Source organism: Aquila chrysaetos, chromosome 6 (assembly GCF_900496995.4).
Source record: "Aquila chrysaetos chrysaetos chromosome 6, bAquChr1.4, whole genome shotgun sequence".
In the NCBI taxonomy this organism is placed as follows: domain Eukaryota; kingdom Metazoa; phylum Chordata; class Aves; order Accipitriformes; family Accipitridae; genus Aquila; species Aquila chrysaetos.
The window spans coordinates 26,659,560-26,677,075 of record NC_044009.1 but is presented as its reverse complement, the minus strand read 5'-3'; the positions used below and the strand labels follow the sequence as shown (position 1 = coordinate 26,677,075).

The 17,516-nt window shown below is 38.2% G+C and overlaps 1 long non-coding RNA gene across 1 annotated transcript in view; it reads left to right on the top strand.

The window, feature by feature from the left end:
- Positions 1-13,819, top strand: part of LOC121233368 — a 34,132-nt gene extending 20,313 nt beyond the window's left edge. The window contains exon 3 of the long non-coding RNA XR_005932585.1: positions 13,729-13,819. This is a non-coding gene — a long non-coding RNA (uncharacterized LOC121233368). The remainder of the gene's footprint in view (positions 1-13,728) is intronic.
- The last annotated feature ends 3,697 nt before the right edge of the window (positions 13,820-17,516 follow it).

Below are 17,516 nucleotides of genomic sequence, written 5' to 3'. Positions count from 1 at the left end.
CCTAAACCAGAGCTTTCTTAGCAGCTCAGCTTCTTTTCAACTTCACCACACTCTGTCTATGGTAAAATATGACATCTGACCACCTGACAACATGTACATTTAGTACAGATTGCAGTACATTCATATACGTACAATATGTACATTTAGTATGTATTGTAGTACATGTAATACATGCGTATGTAGTGTTGTAATTTTTCAATGCCATACAAAGAGACTTACTCCACTATTCTGATTTAAAAAGACTTTTTAAGGGGATAGCTGGACAGCAGAAAATTGCTAACCCAAATATGTATAAAGTGTCAGGAAATTAAGTTCAGTGGACTTTCTGGAAGATGTGTCATGGTGTATCCTACTGTATACTGCATCTATGTGAAAACAAGGGGCATACGTCACTGATGGAAAGAGACCAGAGATGGAGTTGTCCAAAGCAGTTTGAAAAACTTAAGTGAATTTCACAGAAAACTCTAGAAAATCAACCCGGCCACAGATGCTAACTGTTAGGACAATTATATATTAACAGAATGCATAGATTTTTCAAGCCTTTGTCCCAAACATTTACTATCCTATATGAAAAACCGCAACAAAGCAAAATTGTGCACATTTTATCCCTAGGGAAAACCTAGCATTAAGCTCTGTTTACTTTTAAAAGATGCAAACGTTGGAACCGCATAAGCGTGCAGGATGTATGCCTTTAATTGCTGACCAGTTTTATGTTTGTGCTGTGCCAATCAAAACCACATAGTTATGAGATGTCTCCTTGGTTGTTTCCCCTAGAAACAAGGAATTGTCACTTCAGGTTATGGGATGTGACTGGGGGTGCCAATCCACTGAATCCACTGTTTTCATTTTCCTTGGGGCTTGGGTGGGGAAGAGGGATGGTCAAGAGCTATAACTGGGTAAAAGAAGCTGCACTCTGTAAAAGGAGGAGCCTCCAGCTAACAAACATAACTGTGTTGTGAGTGTAAACTTGTGGTTAAGACCAAGAAGCTGAGCAAAAAACCCTATAATGATAAGTTCTCTGGCAAAGCTCTTGTTTTGTGTGCATGTTCCTACATGTGCGCTCTGCATTAGCACAAAGACCTGCCTGTGTATCTCACTTCTGTATTCAGTGCTGTCCCTTGGCAGGTCAGTACCTTCCCATATCAGCTGAATACTCTTTTGCACCAAATCTCTTGTCTTTTTTCTTTCTCCATAAGCAGAACTCCCTTCCAGCCTTCTGTGTAGCTGATGGAGCTCACCAAAAAGTAACTCCCCAGTCTTTTTCTCTTCTTGCTTAGGGCATCATGTGCTGGGCAACATTCCTGTCCTTGGGGTTGCAGAGTATCTGGCAGCAGAGCTGAGGAGGGCAAAAATAGAACATCTACTTTTGGGACTAACTCCAATCTCCATGGTAACTCTGCCAAACTGGCTTCTCCTTCACTCATGAAGTATTATTCTGAGAGGCCTGACTGATTAAGTAGATAAATTATTTTGTATTTTCTTTCCCAAGGCATTTAAATCTCATTTCAAATGAGACTATTGCAAGACTAGATTTTTGGAGTGAAAGGTGTCAGGAGGTAGTAGTCTTCAATGTCTCAGTTTCCTTCTCTTACTTCTTCTCTTACACTTCTATTAGTGGCAAGGACAGCTCACATACCCCATAACAGGTATGGTCTTGCCTTTCTGGACTTGCATGGTCACAGGCAAATCTGTATTTACTCTTTTAGGGATGCAAGATTTAGCAGTCAGTCGTGGTTTAACTTCAGCCAGCTGAAACCAGGACACAGGCCTGGAAATGTTGTTCCATCTGCCTTGGTGCAAGGGTCCAAGTAGAGTTCTCTGGGACATACTGTCCTGCAGCTCCAGGTGTGCTTGGGGAGCAGAGCCAGGCCAGGATTTGTGCAGCAGTAATTTTAGACTTAGTTTTAAAGACTTGTGATGTATCCCCATCCTTTTGCAACTCAAGGTCATAAAGTTCATTTCCAAAAGTTCTCCCGGAGAACATATCACTATAATTGTACCTACAATCATAATTCTCAAAGCTGCTGAGCTCCAGGGTTTAAATTCTGAGTCCTTCCCACATCAGAACTATATGAAAACATGATTTTTTTTTTAAATTCAGAACAATAAAATTATTTGAGTTTCACTGGAGAAGAGTTGCATGGATCCTCAAACACTAGGGAGAAATTAACACCTTTTTGGTGAACTTAGCTTGAGTATGAGGTTTCAAAATCTGGAAAGTGCATGTGGTTTGGTGAAAAATTATAATAATTTTACAAGTTCAGTCATTTTTCCCCAACCCATGGATTTTCTTTCAGAAAAATCATAGCTCTATTTTGTCAAAGATGTCAATTATTTTTCATTTTGTGAACTTTTTCAAGTAAAGCAATTTGGACGGTTTGTATTCAGCAGCAGAACTCATTTTGAACAATACATAGGTAATGGAGCAAAAGATGTATAACGTAAAAACATGTGCTGAACATATGTACCCCTCTGATGCATGCCAAACTTAATTAAAAATCAGACCCTAATTTGCTGTGGGATCTAGACAGCGTACTGGTTTGTCCAGATGTTTATAAATGAGAAAAATATATTCTCTATTGTAAGTCTGTATTTTGCAGACTCTGGGAAACTATTGTCCAAGTGTTATGCAGTCTCAGTTCCTTAAATACTGACATTCACATTGTTGAGGGTATAGTTTATAAATCCCAAATACAAATGAGGCCCTCTGAGGATTGCTCATTTTATGTTAAAGAGATTCAAGGTGAAACGATGAATAGAAGTCTTAATAAAGCCTTCTGAGAATACAGGTTCTTAGGCTATTCAACAGGAGCTGGTCAGCCTTTCTTCTGAAGTACAACACAAGCAATAATTTCAGGTTGTCCAATATTACTATTGTATACAGCATGATAAATCGAGAAAAAACACTTTCTTCTAATATTTAAATTTTTATACAGCTTATTGATATAGGGTTTCTGTAGCCTGTAATTATTTCAGCATACTAGTTTACTGACAGTATCCTTTATTTCTGCACTGTAACAGAGGCAATAACTAGAGGACTTTGTAATCCAGTATATTGATGGATATACTCATTAATTTTGAAATTTTATTAATAGTTTTTCATGCCATAAAAGTAAAAAAACAGTAAAAAAAACAAAAAAAACAAAAAAAAAACAAAAACAAAACCCTAAGCATTTTGAAATACCTGTTTGCACCATTTGCAGTGATCTACTCCAGAAATTAACCACAAAAATTAGTCTGGGAATTATTTAGGTCAATCAAGTCACATTTTGTTTTCAGAGAACTTTTTAAAGAATAGGAGAAAAAAGTGTTTTAAATTTCTTAAATTAGTTTCCTCCACGTAACTATTTATTTTTAAGATTATTAGATTTTGATAAAATATTAACAAAGGTGTAGTTTATAACTATTAGTGTTGACTGAGCATAGTGGAAGATGGAAAATTCCTGGTCACTATGTAAATCACTGACAAAATTTGATGCAGTGTTTTGCATCTTTTGGGCACCTCCACTGTCAAACAAAAGAGTAAGTATCCCTAAATGATCTTTAACGGGCATGCACACAAAGTTTCGTACTTGCTAACGCAATGAACTTAATATTTAACAGATTAAATTATTTCATTTATTATGCAACAGATTTTTAATGCCCTCTTTGCTACAAAAATAGTTACTATTTAAGGATGTTTAAACTAGCCAATTCTTTCCCCCTCTTTTGTTTAATATTTGCCTCTTCATATTGCAAATAATATACAAACATGCAGATTGAGTTCAGTAATGGTACTGAAGTTGAAAAAAATATCTGAGGCCTAACTGATGGCTCAAAATTAGAGTGATGGATCTCATTAGCAGCAGGGAGTTCCTAATTTAAGACCAAGGTCTTGGAACGATTAGAGACAGCTGATGCTGAGACCTCTGCTCCTCACATGGTTCAATACTGGTTCCATAGTTCCCTTGGACTTCCCACACCTCCGGATCCAGCCCTCTGACTTGTCTTTTACTTAGGTTGTGAGCTCTTTAAAAATGGCACTATTTTCATGCTCTTTTTGTTTAGTACTTAGCAGAAAGACTTACTCTTTTTTGGCTATCTTCTGAGCAACAAAATAAAATACATAATTGGTCCTATATTTTGGGGGAAAGACTTCTTGCTGAAAGGGAGTTTCTCTGTGTCCCCTTTTGACTGTGAGAAACATCACAGAAATATTCTGCATCAAGTCACAGATTCTTTATCGTTGCAGAAATACCATGAAAACCTGCCAGATTTTAGCTTGCTAAGAATATTGTAAGCAAGAATCAGTGTTGACTCACACAACGCTGACAAGAATAAAAATGCTGAAAGTTCCCAGGGTATTAATAAACCTGAGAATTTCTCAATACCTCTGAATAGATTTTTCTATATATATTGTTATGGAACCTCACATGTAAAAGGACTGATTCACTAATTGTTTTCGTTCGCACAGTTTCTATTAACAAACACACTTTTAATATTTTTCCTGTTATTTTAGCCATTATTTAACTCTTTACAATGGTAGAATTCTATGGTCTATTGTGCCATTTCCTGGTAGACCATAAATCCCACCACCACAAGCATTTCTTATCTTGTCTTCAGGACTGACAGACAATTGCTTCTGCTGATATGCTACATACATAGAAGAGCTCAGTGGAGACTCAGCTCAAAAGAGCAAGGACAGAAGATACTGAAGCTCCTGTAATAAAGCCTTTCCTAACAGTTGTCTGTGCAGTAAAGAGCAAATGAGGAAAACAAAAAAAAAAAAAAGAAGGAAAAATTCTCCCAAGGCCAGCTGATCCTCTCACCTGACATTTAATAACTTGTGCCAAAGGAACATCACTGCTTATATTTCATCTGCTGTCAATCAGTTATTTTTCCTTCAAGTATACGTGAGGCAAGGAAAGGCAAGCTTTGCTTTGCACATTTGTAACAGTTGGAGGGGTGTCTTTTTGATGAGCGATGCTCATACTGTAACAACTGCATTGGCATCAACGGGACTATCCACTGGCAATGGATAGCACCTTGGAAATTCTCCTTGGGTTTAATGAGAGCAGGATCCTGCTTTCTGTGGGTCTCAATGTTTCCATGTGATGCTAAGAGATGATTGTTAGCAAATTAATAATTGCTTCTTGAGACATTACAAAATATTAAATATAAATGGAAAAAATAAATAGTTACACACCAGAAAAAATAAGATTATAAAGATAGGTTTGAAACAGCTCTGGTCTGGTTCATTATTAATATTCATGCTATACTTCTTATTAGGTATTTTTCACTGCTCAGAGTTTTAGGTGTAAGCATCATAAGCTTAATGAGAAGAAGTATTTTTCCTTACGTTGTGATTATCCTGACAATGTCTCTGAAGAGTTATTAAGAGCAGCACAGACAAGGAGTATGTCTTGTCCTCTAAAGCTGGGAAGTAGTTTCCACATGTGAGGAGTTCAGGCATTCTGGCAAGGCAACACAGTCAACCAGTGCTGATGCTTGATGTTCTGTGGGTTAATATTCAACTTCTGATTCCAGTGTAATTAATGACTGTTTGAAGAGGTCTCAATGGCAAGTCAGATCTGAAGTGTATTAATCTAATTCTCTGTAAAATTTGTTTCTCTTTCTCTCTTAGACAAATACATTTTCCTTCACATAAAGGTTTACAGTATTCTTTCACATAATAAGTATCAAGACTTAGTTTACAACTGATTAGCTTGGCATCATTCCTGTTACTGTCCTTCAGGTTTAGAACAGAAAAGTAACCCCTTGCCAACAAACACTCAGAAAAAGTATTAAATAATCACTGCTTCCCACTTTGGTGCACTAAAAAACTAGTGAACAGACTTGAGCAACACTGAAGTATCCAAGTGTACAATATCTAGACCAAGTTATAGGGTTTGAATCAGTTGATCAGGCAAAGAACATATGCTAGAGTGAAGACATATATTATGGTGTAAATATTGAGTGAATGTACTCGTACATGGATAACAGAATCTAAAGATCTTAAATACTCAAATATCAACAGAAAGTGTTACATTTTGAGAAAGGAACACAGTTAGTTGCTAGCTTGCTTCCACCTACAATCATTGCTATTAGTGGCAAACCAAGTTATTTATGAAACAACTTTTTTTTTTCCCTCTTGATTCCCCAGGAGGGAAGATAATAATCCATTATTTAAGTATTGGTATTTAAGTATTGGTATCCTTGGTATTGACTTAGATTTAATATTTGTACTCGAAAGAATAATTTGTGTGAGAGAACAAAACTCATCTTTTCCTAAGGTTCAGTATTCTTTCAAATGGTGTAATTGCTATCAAACCATGATACTACCTGTCTCTCTCACCAAATTAACCAGTAAATAATAAATTTGTAGTCATCAGAATTGTAACTTGTGAAAAATAGATCATATTTTTCTATCTCAGTGCAATGTTATCTTTTCAGTACAGTAAAAATTTTGATTTGTGTTCAGCTAATTACACACATTCTAATCTTTACTCTTGTATATTTGTTATTGTAAATACAGAGCACAGATATATAATCTACAGGAACAACTGAAAGGCAATACACCTAAGCAGAAACAATTGAGAAGCTTCAAACTGCAGTTAATATTTTCAGCTGGCTACTAGAAAAGCTGCCAGCACATACTTTCCTCTGAGTGTAAAACACCAGGAAGTGAAGCTCTGTTACACCATTTGAGGGGGCAGCACAGCAGAGCCTGAGGATGAGAATACACAGCCAAGAGGGTGTATTTTGGACAAAGTCACAATCATGCCTTCTACCATTACTGTAGTGAGAGAACAGCTTGGGGAAAATCTTTGGCTGAAGCAGCAGAAGGACAGATAATTCCCCTTGGGAGAGTAAGAATGAACAGAGCAGAATATAATCCCAGAAATATCGGAGAGGCAAAATTTAGCTAGCACTCATTTAACCCTTTAATAATCCATCATTTGAGACTGAGATTTCAGATCATGATGCATCAGGGTTCTGAACTCTTCTTTCCTTGCAAGATCTAAGTAGGTTAAATTGTCTCATCTTCTGTGTTATTTAAAAGTGTAAGAATCTTCAACACTACTTCACAGCTGCCTCATGAGAAAGTCAAACACCAAAAAAAAAAAAAAAAAAAAAAAATCTTAAAGTTTTATGCAGGTCCTTACCTAGCAGTTTCTGTAAAGGAATGTTAATGAAGCTATGAGCTATACTTAGCATTGTAAGCCAATTTCCTCATGTGTTTTAGGGCTGCAAAGAACCACCTGTCTGACTGTGGCAGTAAGCCAGGAAACAATGTATGATTTACACCCACTAGTTTCCTATAAACTGTGGGAGTGTAACCTTAACCACCATCTTCTTGCACAAAAGATCCTGAGAACTACTTTTTTTTTTCTTTTCCCCCAGAAGAGCACACTGAATGAAATATTTAATATACTTCCTGCCTCCACATTCTCAGAGCCTGACAGGGGTAGTATCTCTTTAGGAAAGCAACTACTATTTTTCATGCAACTTGAGAAATGCTAACTGAGTCAAGAATTTCTGTGCTGTGGAAAAAGCCCAACTGTGTAGAGTCAGCTCTATAAAGGTAGTTAGACACCTAAATCTCAGTAGTATTAGAGCAATTAGGCATCTGAAGGGTTTTCAAAATTTGGCTGTTGTGCTACAGTCAGTCTTACTGCAGAACCCAGTACCAGAGCTGAAATAGTGAACTGCTACCCTGGCTTTTTACGCATCCATCTCTACTAAAGGATTTATTTGTGACATGTTACTTGCATTAGGCAATAATCCATTATGTACACAGTTATAGACCTGAATGGAAGAACTTATGAAGTGTTACAGTTTTTAGTAAATTAAAAAACCCTGTAAACAGCTTCTTTAGGAGAAGAAATATAGCAACACTAAAATATCAAAAAAGATAAATCATACAGTAAACCATTTTCACTACTGGAATATCACTCCAGACAAATACTTAATAGACACTTCTCAAAATCCCAAACCTTTATCAAATGACAGGTCAGAGCAATGCACAGGCCAGCTTGGATTTTAAGGATAGAGTTTCCTTTCAGACTTTGGGCTGCGGCTGGGTGTGCACACAGCATCCCTCACAGCTAATGCCAGACTCCTCTCGTTATTCCCTGCACAGCTTCTAGGGGGAAATCTTCCCCCATGGATACAGAAGGGATCAATATTTTGTCTCCTGATTCGCAAGATGAAAGCTCACTCATGAGTCTCTAGAATAATTTCCTCTCAAAAGACTCCAGCTGGCAGATTAACCCATTTATGTAGTGTTCTATGTAGCTCTGTGAAGACCTACAACCAATTCTTTTGCATACTACTTCTCTGTGCAGTTCACTCTTTCAAAGAGAGCACAAGCTGGATAGAATGAAATGTATATATCACAGGAGCACGGCAAAGCCTTCTTCCCAGCCATCTGCAACCCTAATGTCTCCTGCTCTTCTGTGGTTAGAAGAAGACTTAGTAAATGCAAATAGTTATCTTAAAATTAGGAAGAGGGAAGGAACTGCCTGTGAACAATATCATTCTGCCCTTTAATTGCATCTAGTAAAAGGAGCTGCTTTTTAACATCATGAGATGCTGGAAATATGTTAAAATTTTCTTCCCAAATCCACCAGATAATTTTGCAAAATTACATTCTCATACTCCTCATTCATGTAACTAAATGAGGACAATTTCACACTCAAAAATTCTTTGTAACCCTTCTTATTTGTGGCCTGAAACCTATTGCAAAAAATAAAGTGCTTCAAAAGCAGTTTTTATCAGATACAAAGTTACAGAGACCCTATTCATTGCAAGCAGATTCAGCATGCAGGATGGTTTAAACCGTCCCCAGTTGTCCTCAACATTTCTCAACAGTTTCAACTATGGCATTTTATCTGCTTTTATCTCCTCTGATTTTCCACTCAGAATATTTCCTTAGCTCATTTTACTCCCAGTACCATGTGTTTTCAGTAATCGTTCAGAGTCAGATTGTGTTTCATTCAGCGCCTGTGCCCTAACTGAACAGCATTGCTAAGCACAAGCTCCCATCTTAACGTAACAACTGGTTCCAGCTGGCTCACGCTGGGGACCCTTGGAGGTACACACTGCCTACAGGACCTGGCTGGCTGCGAGCGCACTGCAGCCCTTCATGATACGCTGCAGCTGTTGGTTCGCAGAGTGTGGCTCGGAGAAGCACACTGATCCCCATCCTCAGGAGGGAAAAATATCCCCAGCACTTTCTGTAGGCAGCACAGCACTGCTGCACTGCTTTTACCTGGCAGTTGATAACCCAGAAACTCACAGTTTTGCTAGTATCAGATAAGCGAGCTGCTATGGAAAGAAAGAGAAAGCTGCACCTCTTTCTGTTAGGTTACTAAAATGAATCTGACTAGCTAATTAGATAAACTAGCGTGTGATATTCCAATTCAGTAAGGCTTGAAAAGGCTATAATTATTTAAGCTGGTTTACCTTCTATTCTCTCCCATCCCTCATTCCTGTGCAGGTCAGTGTTTAAATAAAATCTGACAGCCATATGTGATAATCTAACTTTTTTCATGTTCTCATTGCCGTGTGTAGCAATAGAAAGTTGTTTTATCCAAGCCCAAGATAGTTTTGTATTTTTTATTTCCTGAGAGCGCATTATTTTTCTTCCTTTAGCCCTTTTACTACCAGGTATAAGGATCTCACAGGAGAAGATCATATGTGAAGAAGGTCATGGTTATTTCTTTGCTGACAGTGGGATTTGGGGGCGGGGGGGGGAGGAGGGGTGGACACAGGGGGAATGATAACTGCTGGGTATATCTTATCACAAATGGGCTTCACTAGTAAGAAACAAAACCATTATACTAAAAGTAACAAGAGGATGGAAGATGGGGTTGTCTGTCACATCCTGCAACCTAATTTCTTCTTGAATGTGTTTTTGGCCAGCTGTCAGGGTTGTATCTCACAAGGCAACTCTGGTATGCTTTATCTCACTCTCTCTCATTCATTTCTATCCATGAACTGCACCTTCAGGGGGTGCAGAGGTTGTTTGTTTCTTTGTTTTTAATCAGTGACAAAGGTTTTTGTCACATAGCTGTTCCCTGTGTTTTCTCCAACAAGCAGTTACCCCTAGAGTCTGATCATGGTCCAGGATAGTCACCTCAGCTACGCGATTCAAGAAGTGTGTGTTAGGCTGTCAGTTTTTCTCACTAGTGGTTTCCCACCTATGATTTGGCAGGTGTCATTTTATTCCTAAGAAAGGACCAGAATCTATTCACTGCAATAGAAATTATCGTCATAGGAAATTGTACAGCCAGGTTATAATGGTGCTTTATCGCTGAGAAATTTTAAGTAAATTCATGCTGATGATACATACCCATGGGCAAGGGAAAGACATGCACATAACACAAGACTTCAGAGATTTTATAAAAATTCTTCTGCTCTTTCTTGAATTATTAAAAACATGCAAGAAAAGACAAAAAGAAGAGAGGGGAAGAGGGAAAGAGAAAGTAATATGTTTAAAAAGGACGTTCCTAGTATTTGTCAGACCTCATGCTCCCTTTTCTCATTTATATTTTGTGTTCATAGCACTAGGTTTTCATTAAGTTACATGGAATTGTTGTAAAGGTCAAGTCATATGTTATCACTGTAAACAGCTGTGCTTGAACAGCAGTTGGTGTTAATAACGTTTATAACTAATGGATATGTTATTATAGTAAGATATGTGCTTAAAATGTAACTGCAGTATTTTTTCTTTAAAAGCACATCTCCAGCGCTAGGCATCTAATTCTGTACCTTTAGTTCTAAGTAAATCTTTGCTATTCAAAAGATCAAGCACGTAATACTTGCAAACTGCCTTTCAAAATACTAGTGTCAGGAGCCAAGTAAATGGTTTTCTGCAGTTCACAGACTCTCATACAAATCTAAGTTTTTCCAAAGCTCCTTTTCTGATGTTCACAATCAGTCCAGCAGCTTTTTTGCTTATCTGCTTTTGTTAAAATTATGTACAATAAACTTTATCTTTCTAAGTCGCTCTGGCTGCAGTAGGGAGAGTACCACCTGTAACAAGCTACCTAATTAGCAATGAACAACTAATACAACAGTTTTAACTTGCAGGGTCCTTGTAACATTTTTTGTCTTGCAAGTGTGACAGCCCTGTTTCCACAAGGCTGCATGTTTAAGAAACCTTTTCTTTAGTCTATAAATCACAGGTAGCTGTCTCAGCTTCTGTTACAAATCTGCATTTAATGATATACAGATGATATCTTTGAGGCAACGTATGCTTGATAAGCATGCTAGGAGTAACTGAAAATGGTGATGACCTTATAAAGCACCATGGAGAATACACCCATCTGCAGATAATAAGTAATGAGAATATACCACTAAAATATACAGTATTTAAAGGAACATGTTGATTTGAAAACGAGTTGTTTGATCAATTTAAGGAGTCCCAGAACAGTCCTTGATTTCTGCACTGAGCTGCAACAGTTTTGTACAGTGCATGGCTGTGCTGTGTAAAATGCTTTCTTTCTACAATCAATACAATAGAAAGTACAACCTGCAAGTACAGTGAAGCAAATTTACTTGTCAATGTCTCAGTGAAACTTGAATTCATATTTCAGTTCGAGTACTCTGTTTTGCACTGAAATAATCAGCGAGTCCCACATCAAAACACTAGGCCTTCTCCAAGCTAAAGGAAACCTAGGGAAATTATTCACAATGTTTGCATGAATTCTAAATTGCTTTTCTATTCAAAAGTGTTCACACCCCTTTTGGTGATTAATCCATGAACATTTGTGCTAATGGACATCTGCCCACACAAATGTTTGGCTTTTCACTAAGTGACAACTTATTTTATTTGCAAATAAGGTATTGGTGCCCCAGTAGGGCACTCACCATCATCCAGTCAAAGAGTAGGAACGGTGCCATGTGACTTAGGTTACTAATCTTATATAATGAGTTGTGAATAGGCAAAGATATAGTGGAATTAACAGTTGAGGAATACCACATGAGTAGAAATGTGTTCTGGCTGGGTGTTTGGCACTCCAAATAACTGAAAAAAATTAGGCTGTTGTGAAAATGAGAAAAGGGCTGCATTAGATAAAATGTTTCTGTAAGTAGTATAACCTGTTATAGCTGTACTACTATAGCCTGGTTTCAGCCAGGTCTGAAACTTGATGGCTTGAAGTTTTAGAAGATAATGTAAGAAAAAAAAGACTCTTGAAGCATACATACAAAGCAAGGTACTGAAGAATTTATGTAACTGGGTACACACCTAGTATTAACTTGCAGGCACACTGAAACTCCGGACCAAACTACCCAAGCTATTAATCATTATTATTGGGTTCAGAAAGGCAGCCAAAAGCCAACATATATTCTGCAGCTTTTGGTCTCAGAAGTGAGCTGGAAGTGTTAGGAAAGCAGGCTCCTGGTAGGTTTTTTTGTTTGCAAGCTTGGCAGTATGTCAGAGCTGTTTTCTTAGCTATTGATTTTTCAGGTGGCACTCTTGGATATTTAACCAACAGCTTCAGGAAAGTGCTCTTTTCATAGAACTGGCAACTAGGACATAGGACAACTGTATTAAGAGTATTCCTCTTTTCCCCTGCCAGAAACATATAGCAAACATGAATCTTGCAAGTTCTTGCTTCAATGAAGAGAAAGAAATGGAGTCAGGGACTTCTCATTAAAGCAGTAGAAATGGCTATTTAATTTGTCACCTTTCCCTCAGTAGGATCTCTTTTGAGATGCAGCATTTAAGACCTCTCTGGCAGGCCTTGGTTACCTTAAGGAGTAGCATAAAAGAACACTATTGCGATGATAAGAAACTGTGGTCTGTTCTGTTGATACACATCAACACCTCAGCTGTGTTGTGTCCTAAATGAAACACTGAAGACCAGTAATGTGGACAGAACAAACGTTGATTTGCTTTAAGGCGGTGCAACTGCTTAAAATGGAAGTGAGCTGTACATAATCAAATATGGTTTTCCTGCTAGTTTGTTTGCATGGCAGTGTGGGCCAGGAACATCTCTATATGCAAACATCTAGCAAAAAATCTCTCTGTCCCTAAGGAGCTGGATATCTCTGTTTATATACAAGACAATTCAAACTAACAGACTTATAGGAAAACAGCAAAACAGCATTGACCAGTGTGCCAGCCCAGGGGCACAGGAAACTAGCTGGCTGCCTGCTCTCAAATTTTTGATAGTCTTTGCAAAAAAGGAAGATTTTAAGGAAAAACTTGAAAAGTGGTATTGGTTGACAGATATCTCCAAAAATTTTCACCCCGGAGTGGTGAATAATTATTTGAATGAAACGGCCTAAGACTTACTTGCTCAGTAAGATATAAGAAGCAAGCAAGTGGTTGTTGCATACATATCTGTGGGAAAATGCCAAGTTGAAATCCTTTTTGGATTCAGTTTGAGACTTGAGTTTGGATTGTTCTGGACAAATGCATGCTCTGTCTAATCCATGGAAAATGGCCCTGTCTAGCAGAAGTTTTAGTTTCAATGACTTAACATCTTTGGAGGAAAAAGTATCTTTTTCATCAATGCTTCATCACAGAATTTTCAGCTGTAATTCTGAGCTTATTTGTCATTCTGTAAGTACATCTAACAAATAATAGCTTTAAAACTTGACATTTTCAGTGACCAGCTGTCAAGGAGTAATTCTTTTTCCTGAGACATGTCAGATTTCTACACATTTACATGCTCAAATGGTTGCCTTATAGATACTCTAGTACCATTTAATTGCATTCTTGATTGATTTCAGATGTCAGGAAAGGTCAGGCCTAATCAGTACTTGGATGCACAAACTCCCAAGAAACCTAACACAGAGCAGGTTGTGGTGATCCAGCATACGGGACTTGCACCCCATGGCTGGTCTCAGCAAGGGCTGGTAAGTAGAACTTTCCATTCCAAGATCTTGACAGCTTGTAGTCTCTACTGCTCCTGCAGAGCTCTTTATTATCATCAGGATATTAGCTGTCATACCTTAATCAACCTTCCATTGAGAAATTATAGCAGGCTTAATTCTACTCATGTTGAAATAGTCAAACTGGTTTTAGTGGAAGCAGAATGAAACTATAAACCATTTTACACTTAACAGCTCCTGCATAATTTCATTTTGATAGATAATCTTTGCTTTTTGTCCTCAGTCACTGGGTAGTGTTATGTCCCTTTAAATGGCTCCCCTCTTCTACCCTAGAGGTATTGCAATTGTGTGATAGATGAAGTTGTCTCTTTGCCATATACAGCATATGATGTGCTTATGTCATTGCATGAGTTGTTCTAGGCTATTATATCACCATCACAACTTCTATTGTGGACACAATATCCTCCCAGTCTGCAGCAGCATGGTTAGCTCAGTTTCAGTTGTGATAGAAAAGAAACACAAACAAAAGCTCGGAGAAAGCAAAGGCATAATTACTATTCATCCTGCCTGAATATGCCAGCAGCATTTCCAATATTCTGCTCAGTATATTTAGCAATTAAGTTGGTGGACTGTTTTGCTCATTCTCACTTCACCTCTGTGAAGCCGCCTTCAGTACGTGCCTCTTTCATATACTTACATTAGCATCCACTAATGGTTAACGTTAAAGAGTGTAACAGGCAAAATGGATGCTGGTCTAACCCAGCATGTCTGCTCTTGTGTTATAGCCCTATCCACAACAAGAGTTGGACAAGTAGTTTTCTCACTTCATCCTTTTTTGCCAACCCTCATTTTGATGGGTGTTCTTTGTAAGCCGTTTCTTTTCCTTCCTGCCTGCTGCACAAACCCAGTATTGTGTAACGTGCAATGAGGAACAAAGGTAGCGCAGACTGCTCCTGCGTGCCCCCTGCCACTACAATTCTCTTGTTCATTAAAAGCTCCTATTGACTTTAAATCAGTTCCCCAGGGCTTTGTGATGACAGAAATTTGCCCAGAGACAATTTGGCTGAATTTTGTTTTCAGACTTCAAAGAATGTTGTGCTTGTACATGTAGTTCAGACAGAATTATTGATAAAGTTGGAGTGGGATTAACAAAAAGTGCTGCCAGGGCCACGGCTGTAAACTCTGAACCTGTGATATGTCATGGAACATCAGGTTTTATATCTGACCTTTACAGCTCCTCAAATCTTTATGAATTCGAGATCAAGTTATATATGTATTGTTCGGTTTCAACTTTCTGCCTGTTTTAGAATTTCACATTTTACACAGAGATTTTTGTGTGCATCTTTTACTACAGGAACTTCAGCCTGAGAGTGCTCATAAAAGTCAAAAAAGATAAATCTAAGACCTGTAATATGTAAGAACAAGCATTATCTTTGTATTGTATTATCTTTATTTTATTGTATGTAATAGTGTGTATATTACCTATGCAAACCATTGCCATGTTCTGAAAAGCTGATCTTTTTGGAAGCCAAGTTTCCATGCCTGAATTTTAGTTTGTAAATAGCATTGGACAGATTAGATGGCATTTTACCTAGTGGAAGATATTCAGCATTTGAATCAACAGTCAAATCTGAACAACTGGAGTGGGAATGGAGGGAGGGTGGGATTAAATTACTTCAAAAATTTAATTTTAAAATGAAAACTTTAGATGTTTAAAAAATGGTGAAATGGTACCTGAGCACTCTGAAGCTCTTTTGAAAAGTTCTTAAATGGGATATGTATTCACACCAATGCTTTCCCAGGAAAAAATTGTTTCCAGAAATCACAATAGAAAAAAAAAAGGTCCTACAAAGACTTGTGCTGAGATCTATTCCTGAGTCATTGGACAGGTGACTCCAAGAGTTCCACCTAGAAACGTGTGACTTAAGGTTCCTGCTGTGGAGAGGATGGAAGGAGCCTCCCTAGAATAAATAGCACAAAGCGTTTGCTACAGCTAGGGGAAGAAAAAAGGCAGGGGGAAATCTTCTTAAGGTTTATTGTTACAGAAGATTTTCACTGTGAAGTCTTGCTAGTTGGACAGGTTTAAGAGAAAGATTTAATGTAGTAGCCGGACAGACTTTTGCATACACTTAGCTTTAAGTCCACAAGGCTTCTCCTGTGATGGCATTTACATGGTTTACTTGAATATTTCCAAAACTGAAAATTTTGGTTTCAGGGCCAATTTTTTCCCCCAAACAAGTTTTAAAAGTAAAAACCTCCAAACAATCCCCCCTGCCAAAAATCCTAAAAATTCCCCTCCAACCCAACCCATATGCTAATATTAAAACAACACTTTTAACTTAATGAGATATACTATAGTTTGCACTTAAATGTAGGTAGTATAGAACATTCAAATGAGGCTGACAGCTCATGGGATAACTGGCTGTTTTTAACTCCAGAGATTACTTGATTCGTCTGGTTGGGCTGGGTAGAGACAACTGTTGGAAAGCCTGATGGGGTGTTAACGTCCTCCTTCCTAACTACCTTATCATCCCTTTCGTTCTGCCCCTATTTTTCACACCACTGGTGCAAATGGGTAATTCACCCGCAGCCTCTGTGCTCTCACAAGCAGGGGGGAGATGCTGGGGACAACCCTCACGTGGGCTGTGCAAAAAGCGAGCCCCCAGACCCCACCTCCTGCATGGTGAAGGGAGTAGAGAGCGGGAAGCATAATCCAGCCTTCAGTATTTGTAGCTACTTTAAGAGAAGCAGGCTAAAGAATTTCCATGCCCCTGATTTATAATCAGGTTAAATGACAACAGCTCTGTGTTCTTTCCTCTGGATGCTTCACCCTTTCATCTTAATACACATGTGCCATGTGGCCTAGGATGTGCATTTCTAGTCCCCTGAACAACAGTACCACAAAGAGCATCTTAAGCCCCGTTTCATCAGTGTAATGTCATTATCAGAAATCTTGTGTGACCTCTTGTGCGGCATCAAACTCTTCTGTCAATATGCACAACTGCTAGCAAGCTGCTAAAAGGCTTTTGTGTCTGTTAAGGGATGTTGAAGTCCTTTTTCTTCAGGACTTTTTTTCTTGAAACTATTTTTACTGCAAGAGAGTTACTGTGGAGAGAGAGCTCCTATGCATTTACCTCTGAACGATATGGTGAAAAATGCCAGGCTGTTTCCCATAGAATGGCTTTCTACAGTAACTTCCCTAAGTAGATACATTATGTATAATTATAAGTAGATAGATTATGTATAATTAGAAGTATGTACATTATAGGTATATAAATACATATATATAGACATATGTATGTCTGTCTGCTTATATGTATATGTATATACATATATTTCATTTCATTTTTTAATTTGTTTTATATTTTATATGTAAGGTGTGATTAAAAGTGGAATCAGTCACTGGCTTGTGCTGTATCAGAGAGCTTCCCTGCTGAGCCCAGCACAGTGGTCATGAGTGACTGTTATGTATTAGGACTTTGAGCACTCACATTATGACATTCAGACCAAATCCTCAAGGACTAAATCCACACAGGCACCTTTGAGGGTTCTTTTGGTGCTGCCAGCATGCTGTACATCTCCCACTGCCCACTCTCAGAGTACCCAGTGAGCTGCCCAGAGCATGCAAGGGCTCGCAGTGGCCATGCACTTGGGATGCTCCCAGTGCCATTGGAAGCAGCATGCGT